This window comes from Pleurodeles waltl, chromosome 2_2 (genome assembly GCF_031143425.1).
Source record: "Pleurodeles waltl isolate 20211129_DDA chromosome 2_2, aPleWal1.hap1.20221129, whole genome shotgun sequence".
Lineage (NCBI taxonomy): Eukaryota > Metazoa > Chordata > Amphibia > Caudata > Salamandridae > Pleurodeles > Pleurodeles waltl.
Window position 1 is genome coordinate 742,724,245 of NC_090439.1, and position 19,310 is coordinate 742,743,554.

Here is a 19,310-nt window from a genome sequence, read left to right on the forward strand (position 1 = left end):
CCTAGGTGCCGGCTGAGCTAGAGGCCAAAATCTACAGGTAGGCACTTTGCAAAAAACATCTCTGTTTTCTTTCAAAAATGTGGATGTGTCCACGTTGCGCTTTGGGGCGTTTCCTGTCGCGGGCGCTAGGCCTACCCACACAAGTGAGGTATCATTTTTATCGGGAGACTTGGGGGAACGCTGGGTGGAAGGAAATTTGTGGCTCCTCTCAGATTCTAGAACTTTCTGCCACAGAAATGTGAGGAACATGTGTTTGTTTAGCCAAATTTTGAGGTTTGCAAAGGATTCTGGGTAACAGAACCTGGTCCGAGCCACACAAGTCACCCCATCTTGGATTCCCCTAGGTCTCTAGTTTTCAGAAATGCACAGGTTTGGTAGGTTTCCCTAGGTGCCGGCTGAGCTAGAGGCCAAAATCTACAGGTAGGCACTTTGCAAAAAACATCTCTGTTTTCTTTCAAAAATGTGGATGTGTCCACGTTGCGCTTTGGGCGTTTCCTGATGCGGGCGCTAGGCCTACCCACACAAGTGAGGTATCATTTTTATCGGGAGACTTGGGGGAACGTTGGGTGGAAGGAAATTTGTGGCTCCTCTCAGATTCCAGAACTTTCTGCCACAGAAATGTGAGGAACATGTGTTTTTTTAGCCAAATTTTGAGGTTTGCAAAGGATTCTGGGTAACAGAACCTGGTCCGAGCCACACAAGTCACCCCATCTTGGATTCCCCTAGGTCTCTAGTTTTCAGAAATGCACAGGTTTGGTAGGTTTCCCTAGGTGCCGGCTGAGCTAGAGGCCAAAATCTACAGGTAGGCACTTTGCAAAAAACAGCTCTGTTTTCTTTCAAAAATTTGGATGTGTCCATGTTGCGCTTTGGGGCGTTTCCTGTCGCGGGCGCTAGGCCTACCCACACAAGTGAGGTATCATTTGTATCGGGAGACTTGGGGGAACGCTGGGTGGAAGGAAATTTGTGGCTCCTCTCAGATTCCAGAACTTTCTGCCACAGAAATGTGAGGAACATGTGTTTTTTTTAGCCAACTTTTGAGGTTTGCAAAGGATTCTGGGTAACAGAGCCTGGTCCGAGCCACACAAGTCACCCCATATTGGATTCCCCTAGGTCTCTAGTTTTCAGAAATGCACAGGTTTGGTAGGTTTCCCTAGGTGCCGGCTGAGCTAAAGGCCAAAATCTACAGGAAGGCACTTTGCAAAAAAAACCTCTGTTTTCTTAAAAAAATTTGGATGTGTCCATGTTGCGCTTTGGGGCGTTTCCTGTCGCGGGCGCTAGGCCTACCCACACAAGTGAGGTATCATTTTTATCAGGAGACTTGGGGGAACACTGGGTGGAAGGAAATTTGTGGCTCCTCTCATATTTCAGAACTTTCTGCCACAGAAATGTGAGGAACATGTGTTTTTTTAGCAAAATTTTGAGGTTTGCAAAGGATTCTGGTTAACAGAACCTGGTCCGAGCCACACAAGTCACCCCATCTTGGATTCCCCTAGGTCTCTAGTTTTCAGAAATGCACAGGTTTGGTAGGTTTCCCTAGGTGCCGGCTGAGCTAGAGGCCAAAATCAACAGGTAGGCACTTTGCAAAAAACACCTCTGTTTTCTTTCAAAAATTTGGATGTGTCCACGTTGCGTTTTGGGGCGTTTCCTGTCGCCGGCGCTAGGCCTACCCACACAAGTGAGGTATCATTTTTATCGGGAGACTTGGGGGAACGTTTGGTGGAAGGAAATTTGTGGCTCCTCTCAGATTCTAGAACTTTCTGCCACAGAAATGTGAGGAACATGTGTTTGTTTAGCCAAATTTTGAGGTTTGCAAAGGATTCTGGGTAACAGAACCTGGTCCGAGCCACACAAGTCACCCCATCTTGGATTCCCCTAGGTCTCTAGTTTTCAGAAATGCACAGTTTGGTAGGTTTCCCTAGGTGCCGGCTGAGCTAGAGGCCAAAATCTACAGGTAGGCACTTTGCAAAAAACATCTCCGTTTTCTTTCAAAAATGTGGATGTGTCCACGTTGCGCTTTGGGGCGTTTCATGACGCGGGCGCTAGGCCTACCCACACAAGTGAGGTATCATTTTTATCGGGAGACTTGGGGGAACGCTGGGTGGAAGGAAATTTGTGGCTCCTCTCAGATTCTAGAACTTTCTGCCACAGAAATGTGAGGAACATGTGTTTTTTTTAGCCAACTTTTGAGGTTTGCAAAGGATTCTGGGTAACAGAACCTGGTCCGAGCCACACAAGTCACCCCATATTGGATTCCCCTAGGTCTCTAGTTTTCAGAAATGCACAGGTTTGGTAGGTTTCCCTAGGTGCCGGCTGAGCTAAAGGCCAAAATCTACAGGTAGGCACTTTGCAAAAAACACCTCTGTTTTCTTTCAAACATTTGGATGTGTCCATGTTGCGCTTTGGGGCGTTTCCTGTCGCGGGCGCTAGGCCTACCCACACAAGTGAGGTATCATTTTTATCGGGAGACTTGGGGGAACACTGGGTGGAAGGAAATTTGTGGCTCCTCTCATATTTCAGAACTTTCTGCCACAGAAATGTGAGGAACATGTGTTTTTTTAGCAACATTTTGAGGTTTGCAAAGGATTCTGGGTAACAGAACCTGGTCCGAGCCACACAAGTCACCCCATCTTGGATTCCCCTAGGTCTCTAGTTTTCAGAAATGCACAGGTTTGGTAGGTTTCCCTAGGTGCCGGCTGAGCTAGAGGCCAAAATCTACAGGTAGGCACTTTGCAAAAAACACCTCTGTTTTCTTTCAAATATTTCGATGTGTCCACGTTGCGTTTTGGGGCGTTTCCTGTCGCGGGCGCTAGGCCTACCCACACAAGTGAGGTATCATTTTTATCGGGAGACTTGGGGGAATGCTTGGTGGAAGGAAATTTGTGGCTCCTCTCAGATTCTAGAACTTTCTGCCACAGAAATGTGAGGAACATGTGTTTGTTTAGCCAAATTTTGAGGTTTGCAAAGGATTCTGGGTAACAGAACCTGGTCCTAGCCACACAAGTCACCCCATCTTGGATTCCCCTAGGTCTCTAGTTTTCAGAAATGCACAGGTTTGGTAGGTTTCCCTAGGTGCCGGCTGAGCTAGAGGCCAAAATCTACAGGTAGGCACTTTGCAAAAAACATCTCTGTTTTCTTTCAAAAATGTGGATGTGTCCACGTTGCGCTTTGGGGCGTTTCCTGACGCGGGCGCTAGGCCTACCCACACAAGTGAGGTATCATTTTTATCGGGAGACTTGGGGGAACGCTGGGTGGAAGGAAATTTGTGGCTCCTCTCAGATTCTAGAACTTTCTGCCACAGAAATGTGAGGAACATGTGTTTGTTTAGCCAAATTTTGAGGTTTGCAAAGGATTCTGGGTAACAGAACCTGGTCCGAGCCACACAAGTCACCCCATCTTGGATTCCCCTAGGTCTCTAGTTTTCAGAAATGCACAGGTTTGGTAGGTTTCCCTAGGTGCCGGCTGAGCTAGAGGCCAAAATCTACAGGTAGGCACTTTGCAAAAAACATCTCTGTTTTCTTTCAAAAATGTGGATGTGTCCACGTTGCGCTTTGGGCGTTTCCTGATGCGGGCGCTAGGCCTACCCACACAAGTGAGGTATCATTTTTATCGGGAGACTTGGGGGAACGTTGGGTGGAAGGAAATTTGTGGCTCCTCTCAGATTCCAGAACTTTCTGCCACAGAAATGTGAGGAACATGTGTTTTTTTAGCCAAATTTTGAGGTTTGCAAAGGATTCTGGGTAACAGAACCTGGTCCGAGCCACACAAGTCACCCCATCTTGGATTCCCCTAGGTCTCTAGTTTTCAGAAATGCACAGGTTTGGTAGGTTTCCCTAGGTGCCGGCTGAGCTAGAGGCCAAAATCTACAGGTAGGCACTTTGCAAAAAACAGCTCTGTTTTCTTTCAAAAATTTGGATGTGTCCATGTTGCGCTTTGGGGCGTTTCCTGTCGCGGGCGCTAGGCCTACCCACACAAGTGAGGTATCATTTGTATCGGGAGACTTGGGGGAACGCTGGGTGGAAGGAAATTTGTGGCTCCTCTCAGATTCCAGAACTTTCTGCCACAGAAATGTGAGGAACATGTGTTTTTTTTAGCCAACTTTTGAGGTTTGCAAAGGATTCTGGGTAACAGAGCCTGGTCCGAGCCACACAAGTCACCCCATATTGGATTCCCCTAGGTCTCTAGTTTTCAGAAATGCACAGGTTTGGTAGGTTTCCCTAGGTGCCGGCTGAGCTAAAGGCCAAAATCTACAGGAAGGCACTTTGCAAAAAACACCTCTGTTTTCTTTAAAAAATTTGGATGTGTCCATGTTGTGCTTTGGGGCATTTCCTGTCGCGGGCGCTAGGCCTACCCACACAAGTGAGGTATCATTTTTATCAGGAGACTTGGGGGAACACTGGGTGGAAGGAAATTTGTGGCTCCTCTCATATTTCAGAACTTTCTGCCACAGAAATGTGAGGAACATGTGTTTTTTTAGCAAAATTTTGAGGTTTGCAAAGGATTCTGGTTAACAGAACCTGGTCCGAGCCACACAAGTCACCCCATCTTGGATTCCCCTAGGTCTCTAGTTTTCAGAAATGCACAGGTTTGGTAGGTTTCCCTAGGTGCCGGCTGAGCTAGAGGCCAAAATCTACAGGTAGGCACTTTGCAAAAAACATCTCTGTTTTCTTTCAAAAATGTGGATGTGTCCACGTTGCGCTTTGGGGCGTTTCCTGTCGCGGGCGCTAGGCCTACCCACACAAGTGAGGTATCATTTTTATCGGGAGACTTGGGGGAACGCTGGGTGGAAGGAAATTTGTGGCTCCTCTCAGATTCTAGAACTTTCTGCCACAGAAATGTGAGGAACATGTGTTTGTTTAGCCAAATTTTGAGGTTTGCAAAGGATTCTGGGTAACAGAACCTGGTCCGAGCCACACAAGTCACCCCATCTTGGATTCCCCTAGGTCTCTAGTTTTCAGAAATGCACAGGTTTGGTAGGTTTCCCTAGGTGCCGGCTGAGCTAGAGGCCAAAATCTACAGGTAGGCACTTTGCAAAAAACATCTCTGTTTTCTTTCAAAAATGTGGATGTGTCCACGTTGCGCTTTGGGCGTTTCCTGATGCGGGCGCTAGGCCTACCCACACAAGTGAGGTATCATTTTTATCGGGAGACTTGGGGGAACGTTGGGTGGAAGGAAATTTGTGGCTCCTCTCAGATTCCAGAACTTTCTGCCACAGAAATGTGAGGAACATGTGTTTTTTTAGCCAAATTTTGAGGTTTGCAAAGGATTCTGGGTAACAGAACCTGGTCCGAGCCACACAAGTCACCCCATCTTGGATTCCCCTAGGTCTCTAGTTTTCAGAAATGCACAGGTTTGGTAGGTTTCCCTAGGTGCCGGCTGAGCTAGAGGCCAAAATCTACAGGTAGGCACTTTGCAAAAAACAGCTCTGTTTTCTTTCAAAAATTTGGATGTGTCCATGTTGCGCTTTGGGGCGTTTCCTGTCGCGGGCGCTAGGCCTACCCACACAAGTGAGGTATCATTTGTATCGGGAGACTTGGGGGAACGCTGGGTGGAAGGAAATTTGTGGCTCCTCTCAGATTCCAGAACTTTCTGCCACAGAAATGTGAGGAACATGTGTTTTTTTTAGCCAACTTTTGAGGTTTGCAAAGGATTCTGGGTAACAGAGCCTGGTCCGAGCCACACAAGTCACCCCATATTGGATTCCCCTAGGTCTCTAGTTTTCAGAAATGCACAGGTTTGGTAGGTTTCCCTAGGTGCCGGCTGAGCTAAAGGCCAAAATCTACAGGAAGGCACTTTGCAAAAAAAAACCTCTGTTTTCTTAAAAAAATTTGGATGTGTCCATGTTGCGCTTTGGGGCGTTTCCTGTCGCGGGCGCTAGGCCTACCCACACAAGTGAGGTATCATTTTTATCAGGAGACTTGGGGGAACACTGGGTGGAAGGAAATTTGTGGCTCCTCTCATATTTCAGAACTTTCTGCCACAGAAATGTGAGGAACATGTGTTTTTTTAGCAAAATTTTGAGGTTTGCAAAGGATTCTGGTTAACAGAACCTGGTCCGAGCCACACAAGTCACCCCATCTTGGATTCCCCTAGGTCTCTAGTTTTCAGAAATGCACAGGTTTGGTAGGTTTCCCTAGGTGCCGGCTGAGCTAGAGGCCAAAATCAACAGGTAGGCACTTTGCAAAAAACACCTCTGTTTTCTTTCAAAAATTTGGATGTGTCCACGTTGCGTTTTGGGGCGTTTCCTGTCGCCGGCGCTAGGCCTACCCACACAAGTGAGGTATCATTTTTATCGGGAGACTTGGGGGAACGTTTGGTGGAAGGAAATTTGTGGCTCCTCTCAGATTCTAGAACTTTCTGCCACAGAAATGTGAGGAACATGTGTTTGTTTAGCCAAATTTTGAGGTTTGCAAAGGATTCTGGGTAACAGAACCTGGTCCGAGCCACACAAGTCACCCCATCTTGGATTCCCCTAGGTCTCTAGTTTTCAGAAATGCACAGTTTGGTAGGTTTCCCTAGGTGCCGGCTGAGCTAGAGGCCAAAATCTACAGGTAGGCACTTTGCAAAAAACATCTCCGTTTTCTTTCAAAAATGTGGATGTGTCCACGTTGCGCTTTGGGGCGTTTCATGACGCGGGCGCTAGGCCTACCCACACAAGTGAGGTATCATTTTTATCGGGAGACTTGGGGGAACGCTGGGTGGAAGGAAATTTGTGGCTCCTCTCAGATTCTAGAACTTTCTGCCACAGAAATGTGAGGAACATGTGTTTTTTTTAGCCAACTTTTGAGGTTTGCAAAGGATTCTGGGTAACAGAACCTGGTCCGAGCCACACAAGTCACCCCATATTGGATTCCCCTAGGTCTCTAGTTTTCAGAAATGCACAGGTTTGGTAGGTTTCCCTAGGTGCCGGCTGAGCTAAAGGCCAAAATCTACAGGAAGGCACTTTGCAAAAAACACCTCTGTTTTCTTTCAAACATTTGGATGTGTCCATGTTGCGCTTTGGGGCGTTTCCTGTCGCGGGCGCTAGGCCTACCCACACAAGTGAGGTATCATTTTTATCGGGAGACTTGGGGGAACACTGGGTGGAAGGAAATTTGTGGCTCCTCTCATATTTCAGAACTTTCTGCCACAGAAATGTGAGGAACATGTGTTTTTTTAGCAACATTTTGAGGTTTGCAAAGGATTCTGGGTAACAGAACCTGGTCCGAGCCACACAAGTCACCCCATCTTGGATTCCCCTAGGTCTCTAGTTTTCAGAAATGCACAGGTTTGGTAGGTTTCCCTAGGTGCCGGCTGAGCTAGAGGCCAAAATCTACAGGTAGGCACTTTGCAAAAAACACCTCTGTTTTCTTTCAAATATTTCGATGTGTCCACGTTGCGTTTTGGGGCGTTTCCTGTCGCGGGCGCTAGGCCTACCCACACAAGTGAGGTATCATTTTTATCGGGAGACTTGGGGGAATGCTTGGTGGAAGGAAATTTGTGGCTCCTCTCAGATTCTAGAACTTTCTGCCACAGAAATGTGAGGAACATGTGTTTGTTTAGCCAAATTTTGAGGTTTGCAAAGGATTCTGGGTAACAGAACCTGGTCCTAGCCACACAAGTCACCCCATCTTGGATTCCCCTAGGTCTCTAGTTTTCAGAAATGCACAGGTTTGGTAGGTTTCCCTAGGTGCCGGCTGAGCTAGAGGCCAAAATCTACAGGTAGGCACTTTGCAAAAAACATCTCTGTTTTCTTTCAAAAATGTGGATGTGTCCACGTTGCGCTTTGGGGCGTTTCCTGACGCGGGCGCTAGGCCTACCCACACAAGTGAGGTATCATTTTTATCGGGAGACTTGGGGGAACGCTGGGTGGAAGGAAATTTGTGGCTCCTCTCAGATTCTAGAACTTTCTGCCACAGAAATGTGAGGAACATGTGTTTGTTTAGCCAAATTTTGAGGTTTGCAAAGGATTCTGGGTAACAGAACCTGGTCCGAGCCACACAAGTCACCCCATCTTGGATTCCCCTAGGTCTCTAGTTTTCAGAAATGCACAGGTTTGGTAGGTTTCCCTAGGTGCCGGCTGAGCTAGAGGCCAAAATCTACAGGTAGGCACTTTGCAAAAAACATCTCTGTTTTCTTTCAAAAATGTGGATGTGTCCACGTTGCGCTTTGGGCGTTTCCTGATGCGGGCGCTAGGCCTACCCACACAAGTGAGGTATCATTTTTATCGGGAGACTTGGGGGAACGTTGGGTGGAAGGAAATTTGTGGCTCCTCTCAGATTCCAGAACTTTCTGCCACAGAAATGTGAGGAACATGTGTTTTTTTAGCCAAATTTTGAGGTTTGCAAAGGATTCTGGGTAACAGAACCTGGTCCGAGCCACACAAGTCACCCCATCTTGGATTCCCCTAGGTCTCTAGTTTTCAGAAATGCACAGGTTTGGTAGGTTTCCCTAGGTGCCGGCTGAGCTAGAGGCCAAAATCTACAGGTAGGCACTTTGCAAAAAACAGCTCTGTTTTCTTTCAAAAATTTGGATGTGTCCATGTTGCGCTTTGGGGCGTTTCCTGTCGCGGGCGCTAGGCCTACCCACACAAGTGAGGTATCATTTGTATCGGGAGACTTGGGGGAACGCTGGGTGGAAGGAAATTTGTGGCTCCTCTCAGATTCCAGAACTTTCTGCCACAGAAATGTGAGGAACATGTGTTTTTTTTAGCCAACTTTTGAGGTTTGCAAAGGATTCTGGGTAACAGAGCCTGGTCCGAGCCACACAAGTCACCCCATATTGGATTCCCCTAGGTCTCTAGTTTTCAGAAATGCACAGGTTTGGTAGGTTTCCCTAGGTGCCGGCTGAGCTAAAGGCCAAAATCTACAGGAAGGCACTTTGCAAAAAACACCTCTGTTTTCTTTAAAAAATTTGGATGTGTCCATGTTGCGCTTTGGGGCATTTCCTGTCGCGGGCGCTAGGCCTACCCACACAAGTGAGGTATCATTTTTATCAGGAGACTTGGGGGAACACTGGGTGGAAGGAAATTTGTGGCTCCTCTCATATTTCAGAACTTTCTGCCACAGAAATGTGAGGAACATGTGTTTTTTTAGCAAAATTTTGAGGTTTGCAAAGGATTCTGGTTAACAGAACCTGGTCCGAGCCACACAAGTCACCCCATCTTGGATTCCCCTAGGTCTCTAGTTTTCAGAAATGCACAGGTTTGGTAGGTTTCCCTAGGTGCCGGCTGAGCTAGAGGCCAAAATCAACAGGTAGGCACTTTGCAAAAAACACCTCTGTTTTCTTTCAAAAATTTGGATGTGTCCACGTTGCGTTTTGGGGCGTTTCCTGTCGCCGGCGCTAGGCCTACCCACACAAGTGAGGTATCATTTTTATCGGGAGACTTGGGGGAACGTTTGGTGGAAGGAAATTTGTGGCTCCTCTCAGATTCTAGAACTTTCTGCCACAGAAATGTGAGGAACATGTGTTTGTTTAGCCAAATTTTGAGGTTTGCAAAGGATTCTGGGTAACAGAACCTGGTCCGAGCCACACAAGTCACCCCATCTTGGATTCCCCTAGGTCTCTAGTTTTCAGAAATGCACAGTTTGGTAGGTTTCCCTAGGTGCCGGCTGAGCTAGAGGCCAAAATCTACCGGTAGGCACTTTGCAAAAAACATCTCCGTTTTCTTTCAAAAATGTGGATGTGTCCACGTTGCGCTTTGGGGCGTTTCATGACGCGGGCGCTAGGCCTACCCACACAAGTGAGGTATCATTTTTATCGGGAGACTTGGGGGAACGCTGGGTGGAAGGAAATTTGTGGCTCCTCTCAGATTCTAGAACTTTCTGCCACAGAAATGTGAGGAACATGTGTTTTTTTTAGCCAACTTTTGAGGTTTGCAAAGGATTCTGGGTAACAGAACCTGGTCCGAGCCACACAAGTCACCCCATATTGGATTCCCCTAGGTCTCTAGTTTTCAGAAATGCACAGGTTTGGTAGGTTTCCCTAGGTGCCGGCTGAGCTAAAGGCCAAAATCTACAGGAAGGCACTTTGCAAAAAACACCTCTGTTTTCTTTCAAACATTTGGATGTGTCCATGTTGCGCTTTGGGGCGTTTCCTGTCGCGGGCGCTAGGCCTACCCACACAAGTGAGGTATCATTTTTATCGGGAGACTTGGGGGAACACTGGGTGGAAGGAAATTTGTGGCTCCTCTCATATTTCAGAACTTTCTGCCACAGAAATGTGAGGAACATGTGTTTTTTTAGCAACATTTTGAGGTTTGCAAAGGATTCTGGGTAACAGAACCTGGTCCGAGCCACACAAGTCACCCCATCTTGGATTCCCCTAGGTCTCTAGTTTTCAGAAATGCACAGGTTTGGTAGGTTTCCCTAGGTGCCGGCTGAGCTAGAGGCCAAAATCTACAGGTAGGCACTTTGCAAAAAACATCTCCGTTTTCTTTCAAAAATGTGGATGTGTCTACGTTGCGCTTTGGGGCGTTTCATGACGCGGGCGCTAGGCCTACCCACACAAGTGAGGTATCATTTTTATCGGGAGACTTGGGGGAACGCTGGGTGGAAGGAAATTTGTGGCTCCTCTCAGATTCTAGAACTTTCTGCCACAGAAATGTGAGGAACATGTGTTTTTTTTAGCCAACTTTTGAGGTTTGCAAAGGATTCTGGGTAACAGAACCTGGTCCGAGCCACACAAGTCACCCCATATTGGATTCCCCTAGGTCTCTAGTTTTCAGAAATGCACAGGTTTGGTAGGTTTCCCTAGGTGCCGGCTGAGCTAAAGGCCAAAATCTACAGGAAGGCACTTTGCAAAAAACACCTCTGTTTTCTTTCAAAAATTTGGATGTGTCCATGTTGCGCTTTGGGGCGTTTCCTGTCGCGGGCGCTAGGACTACCCACACAAGTGAGGTATCATTTTTATCGGGAGACTTGGGGGAACACTGGGTGGAAGGAAATTTGTGGCTCCTCTCATATTTCAGAACTTTCTGCCACAGAAATGTGAGGAACATGTGTTTTTTTAGCAACATTTTGAGGTTTGCAAAGGATTCTGGGTAACAGAACCTGGTCAGAGCCACACAAGTCACCCCATCTTGGATTCCCCTAGGTCTCTAGTTTTCAGAAATGCACAGGTTTGGTAGGTTTCCCTAGGTGCCGGCTGAGCTAGAGGCCAAAATCTACAGGTAGGCACTTTGCAAAAAACACCTCTGTTTTCTTTCAAAAATTTCGATGTGTCCACGTTGCGTTTTGGGGCGTTTCCTGTCGCGGGCGCTAGGCCTACCCACACAAGTGAGGTATCATTTTTATCGGGAGACTTGGGGGAATGCTTGGTGGAAGGAAATTTGTGGCTCCTCTCAGATTCTAGAACTTTCTGCCACAGAAATGTGAGGAACATGTGTTTGTTTAGCCAAATTTTGAGGTTTGCAAAGGATTCTGGGTAACAGAACCTGGTCCTAGCCACACAAGTCACCCCATCTTGGATTCCCCTAGGTCTCTAGTTTTCAGAAATGCACAGGTTTGGTAGGTTTCCCTAGGTGCCGGCTGAGCTAGAGGCCAAAATCTACAGGTAGGCACTTTGCAAAAAACATCTCTGTTTTCTTTCAAAAATGTGGATGTGTCCACGTTGCGCTTTGGGGCGTTTCCTGACGCGGGCGCTAGGCCTACCCACACAAGTGAGGTATCATTTTTATCGGGAGACTTGGGGGAACGCTGGGTGGAAGGAAATTTGTGGCTCCTCTCAGATTCTAGAACTTTCTGCCACAGAAATGTGAGGAACATGTGTTTGTTTAGCCAAATTTTGAGGTTTGCAAAGGATTCTGGGTAACAGAACCTGGTCCGAGCCACACAAGTCACCCCATCTTGGATTCCCCTAGGTCTCTAGTTTTCAGAAATGCACAGGTTTGGTAGGTTTCCCTAGGTGCCGGCTGAGCTAGAGGCCAAAATCTACAGGTAGGCACTTTGCAAAAAACATCTCTGTTTTCTTTCAAAAATGTGGATGTGTCCACGTTGCGCTTTGGGCGTTTCCTGATGCGGGCGCTAGGCCTACCCACACAAGTGAGGTATCATTTTTATCGGGAGACTTGGGGGAATGCTTGGTGGAAGGAAATTTGTGGCTCCTCTCAGATTCTAGAACTTTCTGCCACAGAAATGTGAGGAACATGTGTTTGTTTAGCCAAATTTTGAGGTTTGCAAAGGATTCTGGGTAACAGAACCTGGTCCTAGCCACACAAGTCACCCCATCTTGGATTCCCCTAGGTCTCTAGTTTTCAGAAATGCACAGGTTTGGTAGGTTTCCCTAGGTGCCGGCTGAGCTAGAGGCCAAAATCTACAGGTAGGCACTTTGCAAAAAACATCTCTGTTTTCTTTAAAAAATGTGGATGTGTCCACGTTGCGCTTTGGGGCGTTTCCTGACGCGGGCGCTAGGCCTACCCACACAAGTGAGGTATCATTTTTATCGGGAGACTTGGGGGAACGCTGGGTGGAAGGAAATTTGTGGCTCCTCTCAGATTCTAGAACTTTCTGCCACAGAAATGTGAGGAACATGTGTTTGTTTAGCCAAATTTTGAGGTTTGCAAAGGATTCTGGGTAACAGAACCTGGTCCGAGCCACACAAGTCACCCCATCTTGGATTCCCCTAGGTCTCTAGTTTTCAGAAATGCACAGGTTTGGTAGGTTTCCCTAGGTGCCGGCTGAGCTAGAGGCCAAAATCTACAGGTAGGCACTTTGCAAAAAACATCTCTGTTTTCTTTCAAAAATGTGGATGTGTCCACGTTGCGCTTTGGGCGTTTCCTGATGCGGGCGCTAGGCCTACCCACACAAGTGAGGTATCATTTTTATCGGGAGACTTGGGGGAACGTTGGGTGGAAGGAAATTTGTGGCTCCTCTCAGATTCCAGAACTTTCTGCCACAGAAATGTGAGGAACATGTGTTTTTTTAGCCAAATTTTGAGGTTTGCAAAGGATTCTGGGTAACAGAACCTGGTCCGAGCCACACAAGTCACCCCATCTTGGATTCCCCTAGGTCTCTAGTTTTCAGAAATGCACAGGTTTGGTAGGTTTCCCTAGGTGCCGGCTGAGCTAGAGGCCAAAATCTACAGGTAGGCACTTTGCAAAAAACAGCTCTGTTTTCTTTCAAAAATTTGGATGTGTCCATGTTGCGCTTTGGGGCGTTTCCTGTCGCGGGCGCTAGGCCTACCCACACAAGTGAGGTATCATTTGTATCGGGAGACTTGGGGGAACGCTGGGTGGAAGGAAATTTGTGGCTCCTCTCAGATTCCAGAACTTTCTGCCACAGAAATGTGAGGAACATGTGTTTTTTTTAGCCAACTTTTGAGGTTTGCAAAGGATTCTGGGTAACAGAGCCTGGTCCGAGCCACACAAGTCACCCCATATTGGATTCCCCTAGGTCTCTAGTTTTCAGAAATGCACAGGTTTGGTAGGTTTCCCTAGGTGCCGGCTGAGCTAAAGGCCAAAATCTACAGGAAGGCACTTTGCAAAAAAAACCTCTGTTTTCTTAAAAAAATTTGGATGTGTCCATGTTGCGCTTTGGGGCGTTTCCTGTCGCGGGCGCTAGGCCTACCCACACAAGTGAGGTATCATTTTTATCAGGAGACTTGGGGGAACACTGGGTGGAAGGAAATTTGTGGCTCCTCTCATATTTCAGAACTTTCTGCCACAGAAATGTGAGGAACATGTGTTTTTTTAGCAAAATTTTGAGGTTTGCAAAGGATTCTGGTTAACAGAACCTGGTCCGAGCCACACAAGTCACCCCATCTTGGATTCCCCTAGGTCTCTAGTTTTCAGAAATGCACAGGTTTGGTAGGCTTCCCTAGGTGCCGGCTGAGCTAGAGGCCAAAATCAACAGGTAGGCACTTTGCAAAAAACACCTCTGTTTTCTTTCAAAAATTTGGATGTGTCCACGTTGCGTTTTGGGGCGTTTCCTGTCGCCGGCGCTAGGCCTACCCACACAAGTGAGGTATCATTTTTATCGGGAGACTTGGGGGAACGTTTGGTGGAAGGAAATTTGTGGCTCCTCTCAGATTCTAGAACTTTCTGCCACAGAAATGTGAGGAACATGTGTTTGTTTAGCCAAATTTTGAGGTTTGCAAAGGATTCTGGGTAACAGAACCTGGTCCGAGCCACACAAGTCACCCCATCTTGGATTCCCCTAGGTCTCTAGTTTTCAGAAATGCACAGTTTGGTAGGTTTCCCTAGGTGCCGGCTGAGCTAGAGGCCAAAATCTACAGGTAGGCACTTTGCAAAAAACATCTCCGTTTTCTTTCAAAAATGTGGATGTGTCCACGTTGCGCTTTGGGGCGTTTCATGACGCGGGCGCTAGGCCTACCCACACAAGTGAGGTATCATTTTTATCGGGAGACTTGGGGGAACGCTGGGTGGAAGGAAATTTGTGGCTCCTCTCAGATTCTAGAACTTTCTGCCACAGAAATGTGAGGAACATGTGTTTTTTTTAGCCAACTTTTGAGGTTTGCAAAGGATTCTGGGTAACAGAACCTGGTCCGAGCCACACAAGTCACCCCATATTGGATTCCCCTAGGTCTCTAGTTTTCAGAAATGCACAGGTTTGGTAGGTTTCCCTAGGTGCCGGCTGAGCTAAAGGCCAAAATCTACAGGAAGGCACTTTGCAAAAAACACCTCTGTTTTCTTTCAAACATTTGGATGTGTCCATGTTGCGCTTTGGGGCGTTTCCTGTCGCGGGCGCTAGGCCTACCCACACAAGTGAGGTATCATTTTTATCGGGAGACTTGGGGGAACACTGGGTGGAAGGAAATTTGTGGCTCCTCTCATATTTCAGAACTTTCTGCCACAGAAATGTGAGGAACATGTGTTTTTTTAGCAACATTTTGAGGTTTGCAAAGGATTCTGGGTAACAGAACCTGGTCCGAGCCACACAAGTCACCCCATCTTGGATTCCCCTAGGTCTCTAGTTTTCAGAAATGCACAGGTTTGGTAGGTTTCCCTAGGTGCCGGCTGAGCTAGAGGCCAAAATCTACAGGTAGGCACTTTGCAAAAAACACCTCTGTTTTCTTTCAAATATTTCGATGTGTCCACGTTGCGTTTTGGGGCGTTTCCTGTCGCGGGCGCTAGGCCTACCCACACAAGTGAGGTATCATTTTTATCGGGAGACTTGGGGGAATGCTTGGTGGAAGGAAATTTGTGGCTCCTCTCAGATTCTAGAACTTTCTGCCACAGAAATGTGAGGAACATGTGTTTGTTTAGCCAAATTTTGAGGTTTGCAAAGGATTCTGGGTAACAGAACCTGGTCCTAGCCACACAAGTCACCCCATCTTGGATTCCCCTAGGTCTCTAGTTTTCAGAAATGCACAGGTTTGGTAGGTTTCCCTAGGTGCCGGCTGAGCTAGAGGCCAAAATCTACAGGTAGGCACTTTGCAAAAAACATCTCTGTTTTCTTTCAAAAATGTGGATGTGTCCACGTTGCACTTTGGGGCGTTTCCTGACGCGGGCGCTAGGCCTACCCACACAAGTGAGGTATCATTTTTATCGGGAGACTTGGGGGAACGCTGGGTGGAAGGAAATTTGTGGCTCCTCTCAGATTCTAGAACTTTCTGCCACAGAAATGTGAGGAACATGTGTTTGTTTAGCCAAATTTTGAGGTTTGCAAAGGATTCTGGGTAACAGAACCTGGTCCGAGCCACACAAGTCACCCCATCTTGGATTCCCCTAGGTCTCTAGTTTTCAGAAATGCACAGGTTTGGTAGGTTTCCCTAGGTGCCGGCTGAGCTAGAGGCCAAAATCTACAGGTAGGCACTTTGCAAAAAACATCTCTGTTTTCTTTCAAAAATGTGGATGTGTCCACGTTGCGCTTTGGGCGTTTCCTGATGCGGGCGCTAGGCCTACCCACACAAGTGAGGTATCATTTTTATCGGGAGACTTGGGGGAACGTTGGGTGGAAGGAAATTTGTGGCTCCTCTCAGATTCCAGAACTTTCTGCCACAGAAATGTGAGGAACATGTGTTTTTTTAGCCAAATTTTGAGGTTTGCAAAGGATTCTGGGTAACAGAACCTGGTCCGAGCCACACAAGTCACCCCATCTTGGATTCCCCTAGGTCTCTAGTTTTCAGAAATGCACAGGTTTGGTAGGTTTCCCTAGGTGCCGGCTGAGCTAGAGGCCAAAATCTACAGGTAGGCACTTTGCAAAAAACAGCTCTGTTTTCTTTCAAAAATTTGGATGTGTCCATGTTGCGCTTTGGGGCGTTTCCTGTCGCGGGCGCTAGGCCTACCCACACAAGTGAGGTATCATTTGTATCGGGAGACTTGGGGGAACGCTGGGTGGAAGGAAATTTGTGGCTCCTCTCAGATTCCAGAACTTTCTGCCACAGAAATGTGAGGAACATGTGTTTTTTTTAGCCAACTTTTGAGGTTTGCAAAGGATTCTGGGTAACAGAGCCTGGTCCGAGCCACACAAGTCACCCCATATTGGATTCCCCTAGGTCTCTAGTTTTCAGAAATGCACAGGTTTGGTAGGTTTCCCTAGGTGCCGGCTGAGCTAAAGGCCAAAATCTACAGGAAGGCACTTTGCAAAAAACACCTCTGTTTTCTTTAAAAAATTTGGATGTGTCCATGTTGCGCTTTGGGGCGTTTCCTGTCGCGGGCGCTAGGCCTACCCACACAAGTGAGGTATCATTTTTATCAGGAGACTTGGGGGAACACTGGGTGGAAGGAAATTTGTGGCTCCTCTCATATTTCAGAACTTTCTGCCACAGAAATGTGAGGAACATGTGTTTTTTTAGCAAAATTTTGAGGTTTGCAAAGGATTCTGGTTAACAGAACCTGGTCCGAGCCACACAAGTCACCCCATCTTGGATTCCCCTAGGTCTCTAGTTTTCAGAAATGCACAGGTTTGGTAGGTTTCCCTAGGTGCCGGCTGAGCTAGAGGCCAAAATCAACAGGTAGGCACTTTGCAAAAAACACCTCTGTTTTCTTTCAAAAATTTGGATGTGTCCACGTTGCGTTTTGGGGCGTTTCCTGTCGCCGGCGCTAGGCCTACCCACACAAGTGAGGTATCATTTTTATCGGGAGACTTGGGGGAACGTTTGGTGGAAGGAAATTTGTGGCTCCTCTCAGATTCTAGAACTTTCTGCCACAGAAATGTGAGGAACATGTGTTTGTTTAGCCAAATTTTGAGGTTTGCAAAGGATTCTGGGTAACAGAACCTGGTCCGAGCCACACAAGTCACTCCATCTTGGATTCCCCTAGGTCTCTAGTTTTCAGAAATGCACAGGTTTGGTAGGTTTCCCTAGGTGCCGGCTGAGCTAGAAGCCAAAATCTACAGGTAGGCACTTTGCAAAAAACATCTCTGTTTTCTTTCAAAAATGTGGATGTGTCCACGTTGCTCTTTGGGGCGTTTCCTGACGCGGGCGCTAGGCCTACCCACACAAGTGAGGTATCATTTTTATCGGGAGACTTGGGGGAACGTTGGGTGGAAGGAAATTTGTGGCTCCTCTCAGATTCCAGAACTTTCTGCCACAGAAATGTGAGGAACATGTGTTTTTTTAGCCAAATTTTGAGGTTTGCAAAGGATTCTGGGTAACAGAACCTGGTCCGAGCCACACAAGTCACCCCATCTTGGATTCCCCTAGGACTCTAGTTTTCAGAAATGCACAGGTTTGGTAGGTTTCCCTAGGTGCCGGCTGAGCTAGAGGCCAAAATCTACAGGTAGGCACTTTACAAAAAACAGCTCTGTTTTCTTTCAAAAATTTGGAAGTGTCCACGTTGCGCTTTGGGGCGTTTCCTGTCGCGGGCGCTAGGCCTACCCCACAAGTGAGGTATCATTTTTGTCGGGAGACTTGGGGAAACGCTGGGTGGAAGGAAATTTGTGGCTCCTCTCAGATTCTGGAACTTTCTGCCACAGAAATGTGAGGAACATGTGTTTGTTTAGCGAAATTTTGAGGTTTGCAAAGGATTCTGGGTAACAGAACCTGGTCCGAGCCACACAAGTCACCCCATCTTGGATTCCCCTAGGTCTCTAGTTTTCAGAAATGCACAGCTTTGGTAGGTTTCCCTAGGTGCCGGCTGAGCTAGAGGCCAAAATCTACAGGTAGGCACTTTGCAAAAAACATCTCTGTTTTCTTTAAAAAATGTGGATGTGTCCACATTGCGCTTTGGGGCGTTTCCTGACGCGGGCGCTAGGCCTACCCACACAAGTGAGGTATCATTTTTATCGGGAGACTTGGGGGAACGTTGGGTGGAAGGAAATTTGTGGCTACTCTCAGATTCCAGAACTTTCTGTCACAGAAATGTGAGGAACATGAGTTTGTTTAGCCAAATTTTGAGGTTTGCAAAGGATTCTGGGTAACAGAACCTGGTCCGAGCCACACAAGTCACCCCATCTTGGATTCCCCTAGGTCTCTAGTTTTCAGAAATGCACAGGTTTGGTAGGTTTCCCTAGGTGCCGGCTGAGCTAGAGGCCAAAATCTACAGGTAGGCACTTTGCAAAAAACACCTCTGTTTTCTTTCAAAAATTTGGATGTGTCCACGTTGCGCTTTGGGGCGTTTCCTGTCACGGGCGCTAGGCCTACCCACACAAGTGAGGTATCATTTTTATCGGGAGACTTGAGGGAATGCTGGGTGGAAGGAAATTTGTGGCTCCTCTCAGATTCCAGAACTTTCTGCCACAGAAATGTGAGGAACATGTGTTTTTTTAGGCAAATTTTGAGGTTTGCAAAGGATTCTGGGTAACAGAACCTAGTCCGAGCCACACAAGTCACCCCATCTTGGATTCCCCTAGGTCTCTAGTTTTCAGAAATGCACAGGTTTGGTAGGTTTCCCTAGGTGCCGGGTAAGCTAATGGCCAAAATCTACAGGTAGGCACTTTGCAAAAAACAGCATTTTTTTCTTTCAAAAAATGGGATGTGTCCACGTTGCGTTTTGGGGCGTTTCCTGTCGCAGCCGTTAGGCCTACCCACACAAGTGAGGTATCATTTTTATCGGGAGACTTGGGGGAACGTTTGGTGGAAGGACATTTGTGGCTCCTCTCAGATTCTAGAACTTTCTGCCACAGAAATGTGAGGAACATGTGTTTGTTTAGCCAAATTTTGAGGTTTGCAAAGGATTCTGGGTAACAGAACCTGGTCCGAGCCACACAAGTCACCCCATCTTGGATTCCCCTAGGTCTCTAGTTTTCAGAAATGCACAGGTTTGGTAGGTTTCCCTAGGTGCCGGCTGAGCTAGAGGCCAAAATCTACAGGTAGGCACTTTGCAAAAAACATCTCCGTTTTCTTTCAAAAATGTGGATGTGTCCACGTTGCGCTTTGGGGCGTTTCCTGACGCGGGCGCTAGGCCTAACCACACAAGTGAGGTATCATTTTTA